At 40.3% G+C, this 10,768-nt stretch overlaps 1 long non-coding RNA gene across 1 annotated transcript; it reads right to left on the bottom strand.

Moving 5' to 3' along the window:
- Positions 1–3,861: 3,861 nt before the first annotated feature.
- LOC146544128 (uncharacterized) lies at positions 3,862–10,608 on the bottom strand. The gene is made up of 2 exons (XR_014883909.1): positions 9,609–10,608; positions 3,862–4,075 (listed from the first exon to the last, which is right to left on the bottom strand). It is a non-coding gene; the product is annotated as an uncharacterized LOC146544128 (long non-coding RNA).
- Between the last annotated feature and the right edge of the window lie 160 nt (positions 10,609–10,768).

Genomic DNA, 10,768 nt, shown 5'->3' with positions numbered 1-10,768 from the left:
AATGCAACTTACCATTTACAACAGTTCAGCAGTAGCTTTATCCTTCTTACCTGTAATGAGCTTTTAGTGTCAGTGGAGAAAGATTTAATGGAAAGTCCTGCTGTACCAGAACCATATTACTGATGGTTGCATCTTCAAACAATCATGAGCTTGGGAAAGCTCTAGTTGGGAATATATTTGAGGGAAGGTGTCTTGTTTCAACCTACTGCTTGCTTACATAAGTTATTCTGAACTTGAAATGTTTATGCCTGGTTTCAGTACACTCATGTATTTAACCTTTATTATAACCCAAAAACACTATTTAAGGATTTAAAATGACTTTTTTTTTTTTGTATGTTAAGTTGAACTTTGAAATATTTGCATAGGTATCCAGTGGGCTGCAACGGAAGCAGAAAATGAAGATGTGCAAAATCTGCTTTACTTTCCTCTTTCCAATAGAATGAGTTAATCACTTGATTAGGAATTTGCCTTTTTTTCTGGAACTTTAGATATAGTTAATGGACGTTTTTCCTTACAGTTGACAAGTCGACATTCAGATCACATAACTGCAAAAAAATACTTCAGAAGGGAATAATAATCATCTCTCTGCTTGATATTTACACTCTTTCAATAGTTTCATATTTACTTTACATCATTTGCATGGAAAATGTATGTTGTTTTGATCCACTGCTGATGGGAATCTTCTTGAGGGGTGAGTGGTGGTGTGCAAAAACAAAACTATTGCATGTTTGAAGTCTTGAAAGCTCATTGTTTTACTGTTAAACTTCTGCAGCTTTTTCTTTTCGTGGTACATTCTTAAGAATTACGGCAAGATAATAACAATGTTGGCTGATGAGTTCAGCACAGAAGCTGTCATCTTGAGTCAACCTAACACTGAAAACAAGCAATTCTGAACAAAAACTACAGCGGTTAATTACTGCTCCTTAATAACGTGTATTTTTTAATTCATGAGAAGTAGGTCTTACGTCTCTGTTCCCTTCTCTTGAAAACAAAGTAATGCAAACAAAGTTCAGGTACATTGCAGTTTCATAAGAAAACAAGATCAGGTTGTCAATTACAGACCCAGCTTGCCTCAGCAAGCCCATTCTGCAGCAAGGTGAATGATGTGACAGACAATGTAACTTGTTGGTAACTGTGGGAGGAAAAAATGCACACTTGTGTGTTTGAAGTACAGTGGATTGACTTACATGTAGAAAGTGGTGGTGAAGATAGGTTAACGTTGGGGTACTGGCTGCTCAGGCTCTGTTCTCTGTCATTTACAATGAAAGCTGAATTTAATTTGCTTTCTCTAATACTTCAAGTGGTGAAAAGCATATAGGAAATGAGAGAAATTCACCTAATATCGTGTCATATTTTGGGAAGAGAGTGCATTCTTTTAGTTTTGATGATTGTACATGAAATGTTACTTGGATGGGGAGGAGGTGGTGAAGCCAAACGCAAACAAAACTTAATGCCTGTAAAGAGTTCTGTCAGCTGTTTTTTTTTTTTTTTCTTTTTTTTTTGGTAATTCAGCCAGACTGGAGGAAGGGATAACTTGCTGAGAACATAATGAAGCAGTACGCTCACTCCCTGTAACTTCAGTGTTTTGATTCATTTTCCAAGCAGAGCGCATGTTGCAAGTGAAATCCTGTAATGGTGCTGTCACTGTTTTCTTTTAGATGATATGATAAATTCTCATTCACACAGTCACAGATCTTTACCTGGGAAACCCCCTTCATGTTACGCTGATCTGTTTTGCCACAAGTTATACCTTCCCTTTTAACAGATATTCTCTTGCTTTGCAGCTCTTAGTGCCTATTAGAAGCAGAAGTTTAAGCGTTAGCACTTGGGGAAAGGGAGAAGCACATAGTCCACCATATAGGGTGTCTGTGGACAAATCCCTGTGAAGTTGTTCTCGTAGTTTTCACCAGTCAGATTGGTTTTTTTGCCTTCTTGCATACTTGGTCAGTTCCTAGGCATTGTATGATGATTATAGCCTGTGTCATCACTGAAGCTGCAATGCATTTGCACAGTACACCACAGTAATAAAAGTTCACACAGCTGCATGTGTCATCTTGATACCTGATTATCCAATAAATACAAATTGGTGGTGGGTGTCTTGTGGTCTCATTTATAGGCCTCCTCTTACTCTGTTCTCAAGAATGTTGTTTAGAGCTTCATTTTCTACAAGTGGGTGTATTTTGGAACAAAAAGATACTGAGCTTTTCAAACTGAAGTTGATTATGAGGCAGTTGCATTGTCACATCTTCCCTCTTCTAAGTTTCTTAGTCCTGTTGATCACGTCTAAAGTTAGACTTCAAGCTTTGTGCAGGAAGTCTTAATCAGTAAAAATGTGCTTCTGAAGAAAGAGATCTACCAAATAAAACCATCATATGAAGCTAAAGCTACATTTTGCTGCAGTACTGCTTGTGACCAGCCAAAGCATGTGTGGTGTTAAAGCTACTGCCACGTTCTGTGAGGGGTTGCTCACGGCATTCCTGTCTGTGTAGTGGTTTTTTTCTTTTGTAATGCTGAGAAAATTGCATTCTAATAAAGTACTAAACCTATGTTTTAACTAGTAACTACTCTGTAGTGCCTGTAAGTGTTGCTACCAGTAGTAACAACAAACACAAACTCACCACCACTCAGTGCTTTCCTTCATACATCTTAAGAGGTGACCTTTTCTAACCTTGTACAGACATTGCAGTTCAGCAAAAATGCATTTCACAACTTGGGTGTTAAAAAGTAATCCAAAACAATCTTCAAATTAGTAATTTAATGTTTTGTTGCTTGTCTTCATTTTGAAGTTGTCTAGCAATTTTCAGTGTAACAAAGGCTAATTTTCATTGCTCCTACGTATCATTCACTTACTACACTTAAATGCAGCCCAAATAGCTTCCATGGTTTTTTAAATCCTTGTCAACTAAAAAAAAACCACAAAACAAAAAACCCAGAACTTCATACCTAAGGAATCCCTGCACTAAAGATCCCTGCACCTAGTAAACAAACAAACAAAAACAACAAAAAAGCATTCAATTTTCAACAGATAAATTGTCACAAGATGGCAGTGCACTGATGGTCTTAAGTAAAATATGCAATTGTGTATTGTTATAGCTATGTAAGTGCTAGAGGCAAATTCCTTTTGAATTAATTTTCTCCTCCATAAGCCAGTGAGTTTCTAATCTTGTTAATATTGAGCACATTACCAAAGTTGAACAGAAGAGGGTAATTAATGGGGCAGGAAGCACTGTCCAACCTAGAGATTCCCAATGCCAGGTGTTCCAGCTGTAAACAATAAGCTGTATGGAAAACATTACTAAGGCTCCTACAATGGAAATCATGTAAGATGCCTCTTGAGTCCTGAAAGGAATATAGGCAGTCACTCCATGGGTAATGACTGCAGCTATGAGCTGCAGAAGAGGGAGTCTCTAATATGACAACTGGGTTTTCTGGTGAAAATAAGCACACAAACAATTGCATAATAAAACCAGAAGATTAACAAAGCAAACAAAACAGGTTTTCTGTTAGTACTGACTGACCTAATTTGCAGTGGGTTTGTTTTCAACAACAGCATCTCTGTCTGCACTTTACCCTGTATTTACAACTGTAATCTTCAGCTGCAAATGCTTATTAACTACTAGTATTTAAAAACTTAAGCATTGCTTTAGAGAAATACACTGAGAACTGCTGTATACATACAAATTGGCATTAGGTTTCAGAAAGGGAATCATTAGTTGAACTAATTAAGCTGGCTAGCAGCTCCATCTAACAGTGAACATCAGGTTGTGTGAAAGATGTTTGTAGCTTTCAAATCCTAAACAAGTTTTTGAGACAAAAATTCACGTTGAGCCATGAGAGATGCTGTAAAAGGTGGACATTAGCTTGTTTAAATTCTTCAGGTAAGTTTTATTGTATCGATTTGCTCACAAATGGTCTGTTTTTAATTAGATATAACAGAGTAAATTATTGTTCAATAACCACTGACTGTAATCCAATCCATTAAACAGGTGTTTCCCATATTTACCTCTAGCATGTTTGTCGTCTGGGACAACAGAAGCTGGAAACAGTCCTCTAAGAAAATCTAGTTTCAGTTACCCTGTAACAGAAAAAGAAAAAAAAAACACCAACCCACTTAAAGCACAGTTATCTTATACAAAAAGAGGTAAAAAAAAGCCAAACCCATGTCCAGGAGGAAACAAAGCATAATACTGTGAAACACAGTTGCTGACCCTGCCTTGGCTCTGACAGGCAAGATGAGCAAATAATCCCATAGCAATAGTGCTGTACTCTGTCCCAAAAAAAAGCAAAGCCAGGCTTTCCTCCTCCTTGGGGCTGCACCACCTGCAAGTGTGAAAAAAGCCAAAGTGCCAGGGCAGCAACAAACAGAGGGACCAGTAAGAATACAAAACCTGATGTTCTCAACCCTCCGTTCGCAGTAGCTTTCAATCAGAACAAAAGACAAAGTGAACTTGTTTCAGTTTAACATCATTAGATTATTTTTCTGCCTTCTGGTTATGAAGTGTATATAAAGGTCCCAACAACTGAGTTTCCCAAATGTAATTCTCTGAACAAAGATTTACACAAATGATGAAAGCAGTATTATACAGTCTTGATGACCAAGTTTTTGCAAGCAAAAAAAATCCTTTGTCACAAATGCAATACATTCAAAATAAAATTGAGAAGTGAAAGATTTATTATAAGTAATCTGGGTAACCATTAGAACATTTCAACTGTACAAATTATGCTGGGGCAGAAATTTCTGGGAAGGTGAATAAGGGCATCTTTTATAGTCATAAGTCACCATTCCTCTTCCTACCTTGCAAAAGGTACTTCCAAATCCTAAAGGAAGAAATCAAATATTCCTTCCAAAACCATTCATCACTCAGTTTCTTTCACTGCTCTTAACTAAACCCATCCGTGGTAGAACTTGACATTCAAAAACACTGGCAACCAATTATTCTAAAACACATGTTGTAAACTCCTGTTTCTGATGTCTTCTGGATTTCACTCCACAACTATTAACAGCATAAACTATACAAAACCTGCAGTTGTAATAATGCCCATCTGAAAAGCAGATTGGTCTTACTACCACTGTTTTTTCCACCAGCATGTATTCAAATATACTCATACCTACTCATGTTTCCTATTGCTTCAAGAAGTTACCTACCAACACTGTGCAACTGGCTTCAAACGTGGTACCTGTCAGATGTCTACTACATCTATTCTAGACCCTAGTAATATCGTCTAGGCTGCAAGCACACACTACTGCAGATACTCCTGCTTGTTCCAGTGAGTTGTTAGTATCTAGCCACATTTGTTTTGAAAACAAAAGCACTAAGACTTCACACAGCATGGCTCAGCCATGTCAGCTATTATAAACAGGAATACTCTACATGTTTAACACATACACACAATTAAAACCAACTTACTTTGGAAACAGAGAGGTAGGAATAAGATGAAAACTGATGCAAACTGCATCACTAATTCAAAACATCAGTTTTCATAAAGCTGACTTGAAGATGCCTTGATATCCTCTAAAAATATGAGCCTTTTAAACTGCTTCTAGAACATAAACTGCAGTTTCACACACTGTTTAGTCCTGTGCTGACATTTTGCAACAGAAATTATTTCAACCCAAGGAATTGTGGATGCCCCGTCCCTAGAGGCATTCAAGCCAGGCTGGATGTGGCTCTGGGCAGCCTGGTATAGTGGCTGGTGACCCTGCACATAGCATGGGGTGGAAACTAGATGATCATTGTGGTCCTTTTCAACCCAGACCATTCTGTGATTCTACGAATTCGGCATCTCTGATGATATATCTGATGAAGGTTATAATATTTATTCAGTCTCTTTCAGAGTGCTCAGTCTGCTCAGCCTGTCAGAGACCACCTTTGCTGTCCCCAAGATTCCTTCTATAGTAGTCAGTAGTGACATTCTCTAAGGGACTTTCTTTTTTTTCTCTCCACCTTCACAAAGACTAAATTATTAGTACATTCTCACTGACATTACATAATCACTTTATGATGCACTGAATAAACACAGAAGTACTCAGGAATCTGATATTTTCTGACACTGCCCAGTTCTTCGCACATCCTCTTTCTAAACCTAGATAAGTTCTGGCTAATATGCAGCAGCCACCCAGGAGCCAAAGCTAGTCTCGTTTACCTCCTTGTAGATGACCCTCCACAGCAATATTGCCAGGCTGTAGTGCCCAGAAAATTGAAAGGATTAAAAATCAAAATATTCTGAGCTAAGCACACAGCTTCAGTGTGACTGCTTTCACAGGTAGAAAAGCCTCCAGAAAAAAAGCCTACTGTTTCTCCTTACTTTCAGCTTACCAAACCTTTGATACTTTCCAAGAAAGCAAAATAAAACCATGTATTTCAAAGCATTTTATGAGTATAAATACTTCAAAGGGTGTCCAAAATCTGGGATGATTCACCCCATTCAATACTTGTTTTTCTTAGTTCTGTAAGATTCTTCTTCTAATTGTGTTCAAAGCATTACGCTTGCAAAAGATTTTATATATCATCCTCCAAAATGCCCTAAGTAATTAGCACAGAGACCACAGTACTAACAGTAGAAGTAGTTAGCTTCTGTGTCTTTGCTTCCTTAACTCTTGTATTTTAAAGTGCAATGAACAGTGTAAACCGTTCATTATTAATTAAGGCAGACATTCTTTACACTAGCACAGGAATTCAACTCTCAGAACAGGCTTCAAAATCTGTTGTAAAAAACATAATACATCCACACAGCAAACCTTTACGGTTTGGGTGAGGACAGATCCTTCTTTCTCTGTCCCACATCAATTTGGAGCATGTCCTACCTGCAGCACGATAACCCAGCACAGCAGTTGCTGCCTTCATTCAGGTACTGGCTCTTCAGCTGACATGGGTAACATCAGTGTTTATGGGTTCATACAGTTAGGAAGGGGAGAGTGTTTTTACTGGGAGATTCAGGCCGCAGATAAGTTTTAGAGCTACGTAGTCCATTCCTAGTAAGCCATATCGTTCCTTGAAAGACAAAAGAACTCAATCCAATTTTTATCCTCCAGTTCTTCATTTGTCTGTATAAATACATTGACACAAGTAGGCACACAGAAAGAGAAAGGAAAAAGAAAGCCATTTAACCAAGCAGGGCAACTCTCAACTCTTGCAAGGTCTTGGGCTTCGATGCTGTACCACAAGCTTCTTGAGACTGATCATATTTGCAAATACTGTTACCATATACATAAGACTGATGCAACATCTTGAAGCACCAAGACCTCCACGCATGCAATTCTTCATTGCTTTGGAAACTATGTCCTATTTGTCTTGCATATGAACTTGTGGCTCAACTCAGCTTTTAGAAGTGCTGCCAGGCAAATTTACAGTGAGAGGCCTAAGGAAGTTACAGCCTTCTATTGGCATGAAGCATAGACTGCATTCCAGTTCCCATGTCTGTGGGATAGTTTCTCTCTTTTTTCCACAGGTATCACACCTATCTGTCAACTATGTGTGATTTTTTCCTGTATGTTTTATTGCTTTTACTGTGTTTAAGATTATAATTTACACCCCTACATACAGTCTCAATCTTACATTTTCCTTAAAATGCATTTATTAAGAGATACAAGCATTTAAAGCACACAGAAGTGTCTGTTTATTTTTTTTCCCAAGTGTTACCTGTACGCATAGGTCCATATGACCTATTAAAGTATGACTTAATTAATGCAACCTATTTATGAGAATAGGACAAAAAAGGGGAAGCAACCATATTTTCAACAGTGGATGTCATCCAAACCTGTACAGGACACGCCATCAGCACCTAAGGAGTAAACAGTGCCTCGATCATAAATTCTTTCTTTAGGGGAAAAAAATTAAGAATTGCAATTTATTTGTTCAGCAAACTATGAAGAGGAAGACAAAGCGATAAATAAACAATTTTGTACATGGGAAAAAAGTACAATGAGAAATAATCAGCACAGAAATAGTTCACTCTTGCTGTTTCTATGTACTTCCGCAGCAAAAATGACCACTGCAGTCCAAAATTTGGGGTTGCAGCATTCTGCAAATAATTGTACCTGAATCAGCTTTCATAGCTATGGATGATTTCAGCCTTGCATTAACTGACTGACACAAGTTTTCCTGGCTATTCAAAGCAAGATTTTATGATCTCCCCACAGAAGATACAACTTATGATTCCTGTGCAGGAAACCTGGTACCTTAGTCTCAATCTTAAACATCCATGAAAATCAAATCTCTAAGATTAGAACAGCACAGAGGTACTAAATTAATATCCTAGGCCACATGAGCAAACCTATGAGGGCTGCTCCAAAAGTAAAGCTTCCTATCTTATTAGGTTGGCCCATGACATCAGAGGCAGATGCTGGTGGTATGGCAACAGAGGTTGAACCTTTCACCAATATCCGGTTACACACAGTTGCCATGTGACAGATGGCAGCAGACGGGCAGCCTGACAGAATGGTGTCTGACATGACTGCTGATGAAACAGGAGGGTGACACTCAATTCCTCCATGTGGAAAAAGTGTCACTCACTAGCATTCATCAACACTTACTGAATGTTTGTGGAGACCAAACAGTGGCACTTAAGTGAACACTTAATTAACACAGGAGTGGATTAATCCAGTTGCTAACTTCTCAGAACTTTACACGACACAGAGGAAAACAAAACAATCACTTTGATCTGTTTACACAGAACAGAACCACACTCTGGAGTCTATCATGGAAAAAAGAAAAGTTAAAAATAGCTTTGGTCTATTTTTATAAGGGGCAAAATGGATGTCATAAATCAGCTGAAAAGCTTTGACATTCATTATTCAGTTGCAATAACATTTTGACAGCACAAGACTTATTCAAACATACAGAGGTCATCTTTCAAGCTAAGATCAACTTTTTCCTGTGTTTCACTTTTTTTGGACTTGTTATGCACTTGGAAAGAAGTTCTGGGAGAGATGTAGTGGTTTTCACTTAAAGTCCATTTATGTCTTTACTCATGAGCTTAACGCTCCCTTGCCTTGGTTCAATCACACTTTCACTTAAACAAAACATGCCTAAGAAAGAGCCCCGGCCCTGCATTTTGCAAAGAAATTAATTCTCTCCACGGAAACAAGCAATGCCTTAGAGTTAGGGTACAGAAGCTAGTTTTGTAACCACCTGACAAAAACAGCTAAACTAACACTGGGAGGAAAAAAGGAAAAAGGAAAAGTTAAAACCTACCATGTGAGATGAATTTAGCATTGCTTGAGTAGATACTTCAAATCATAGGAAGAACCAGCTATTCGTAATTGTTCAGTTAAACTTGAAAGATGTCAGTAGTTCAACTTGAGACTTCAAGACACACCCAGTATCTAAGCCAAAAACCCAACCACCTCGGCACTACTGCATCTTCTGTAACTGCACAGGGTATCACAAAAGTATCAGATCAAGTTATTCAGGCTTAATAAAACTTTGTGCCCAAGAGTGATCTGACTCAGAAAAGCAGTCCCTGAAGCTGAAGGGCTCTACTAGCCTTCAAGTTACAGATGTATACAACTCTTCCACAGGATTAGGGTCCGAGTAATCACTTGCAGACAGAAATGCAGTAGGGACCACATCAGGCATGACTGAAACTGGCAGGTATTTATTGCCTACCTTGAATATGTAGTTCGAGATTCTACACTGACAGTACAAGCAGATGAAATGAGACGGGTTCAGTCTTGGCATTATCCCCAAACTTGGAATGACAGTGAGAAACGCTACTGGCAGTTGTAGTTAGGAGACTGTGCCACACACGTACCCTTCACGAGGTGGGCTGTGCTGTTACACTGACAGTTGACACATACTGTCGGAGAAGTTCTAACGTGGCAGCAGAAACACATTTCTGAGCTGCCTACGTGCCCACATGAAGAAAAGGAAGACAATTCATGAGGAAATGCCATATCAAAGCGAAAGTCCTCATGCTGCAGTCCTGACCCGCACGTCACACACGACGCCTACACCTTCAGTAGCACACAGGGCTGGTATCTCTCGTGGTTTTACTCTGTTCCCACGCCTTGAAAACAACAGTCAGCTCCTCGGTTAGCAAAACGTTACGTTGTTACCTCACAGCACACGCTGCCCTAGTTGCTTTCGATCCCTGCTGTCTGCGGTAACCTCGGCGAGAGGAGGAGTCCATGAGGAAAGGCTCGCGGTCCGGCTCCGCCACCGCCCCGGCACTCAGGAAGCTCCCTCCTCACTTCCTGGGAGACCCGTCTAGAGGATCAGCCCTTTCTCGTCCCCGCAGCCCGCCCGTTCCACGCCTACCGCCTAGACCGCCGCCTCACAGCCACCTCCCTTACCTCGGGCAGGGCGGCGGCGGCTCCCCCTGACGGGCCGGGCACAGCCGCTCTCCGAAAGCGGCAGCTACAGACGCACCCGCTGCGTTCCCAGCCGCCGGCGGGCGCTAAGGTTGCTCCAGGCGCAGCCCAGCGGCTCCGGCTCCTAGCGGAGCTCGAGGAGGCGCGCGACGGTGACTTTGGAGCAGCAGGGCCTCACAGCCTCCGTAGCCGCTCCCCCTACATCTACCCGGGGGCGTGGCCTCCGCGGCGGCCGAGGTGAGGGAGGTGGGGTGAGGTGCGGAGCTGCTTGGCCGCGCACCCCCGGTTTGTGGCATTGAGGTTAGCTCCCCTAATAAAAGAAAAAAAAAAAACAATACTTCTTATCGTTTCAGCTTCTCCCAGTGCCTCAGGCGAGTTTAAGCAAAATCAAAGTGTATGTGTAACTAAATACAGGGGACTCCACCTGAGGATTCACAGGACAAATGGAGGGAGCAC

The sequence above is a fragment of the Meleagris gallopavo genome, chromosome 6 (genome assembly GCF_905368555.1).
Source record: "Meleagris gallopavo chromosome 6, MGAL_WU_HG_1.1, whole genome shotgun sequence".
NCBI classification, from domain to species: Eukaryota; Metazoa; Chordata; class Aves; order Galliformes; family Phasianidae; genus Meleagris; species Meleagris gallopavo.
This window is presented reverse-complemented; position numbering and strand designations above follow the sequence as displayed.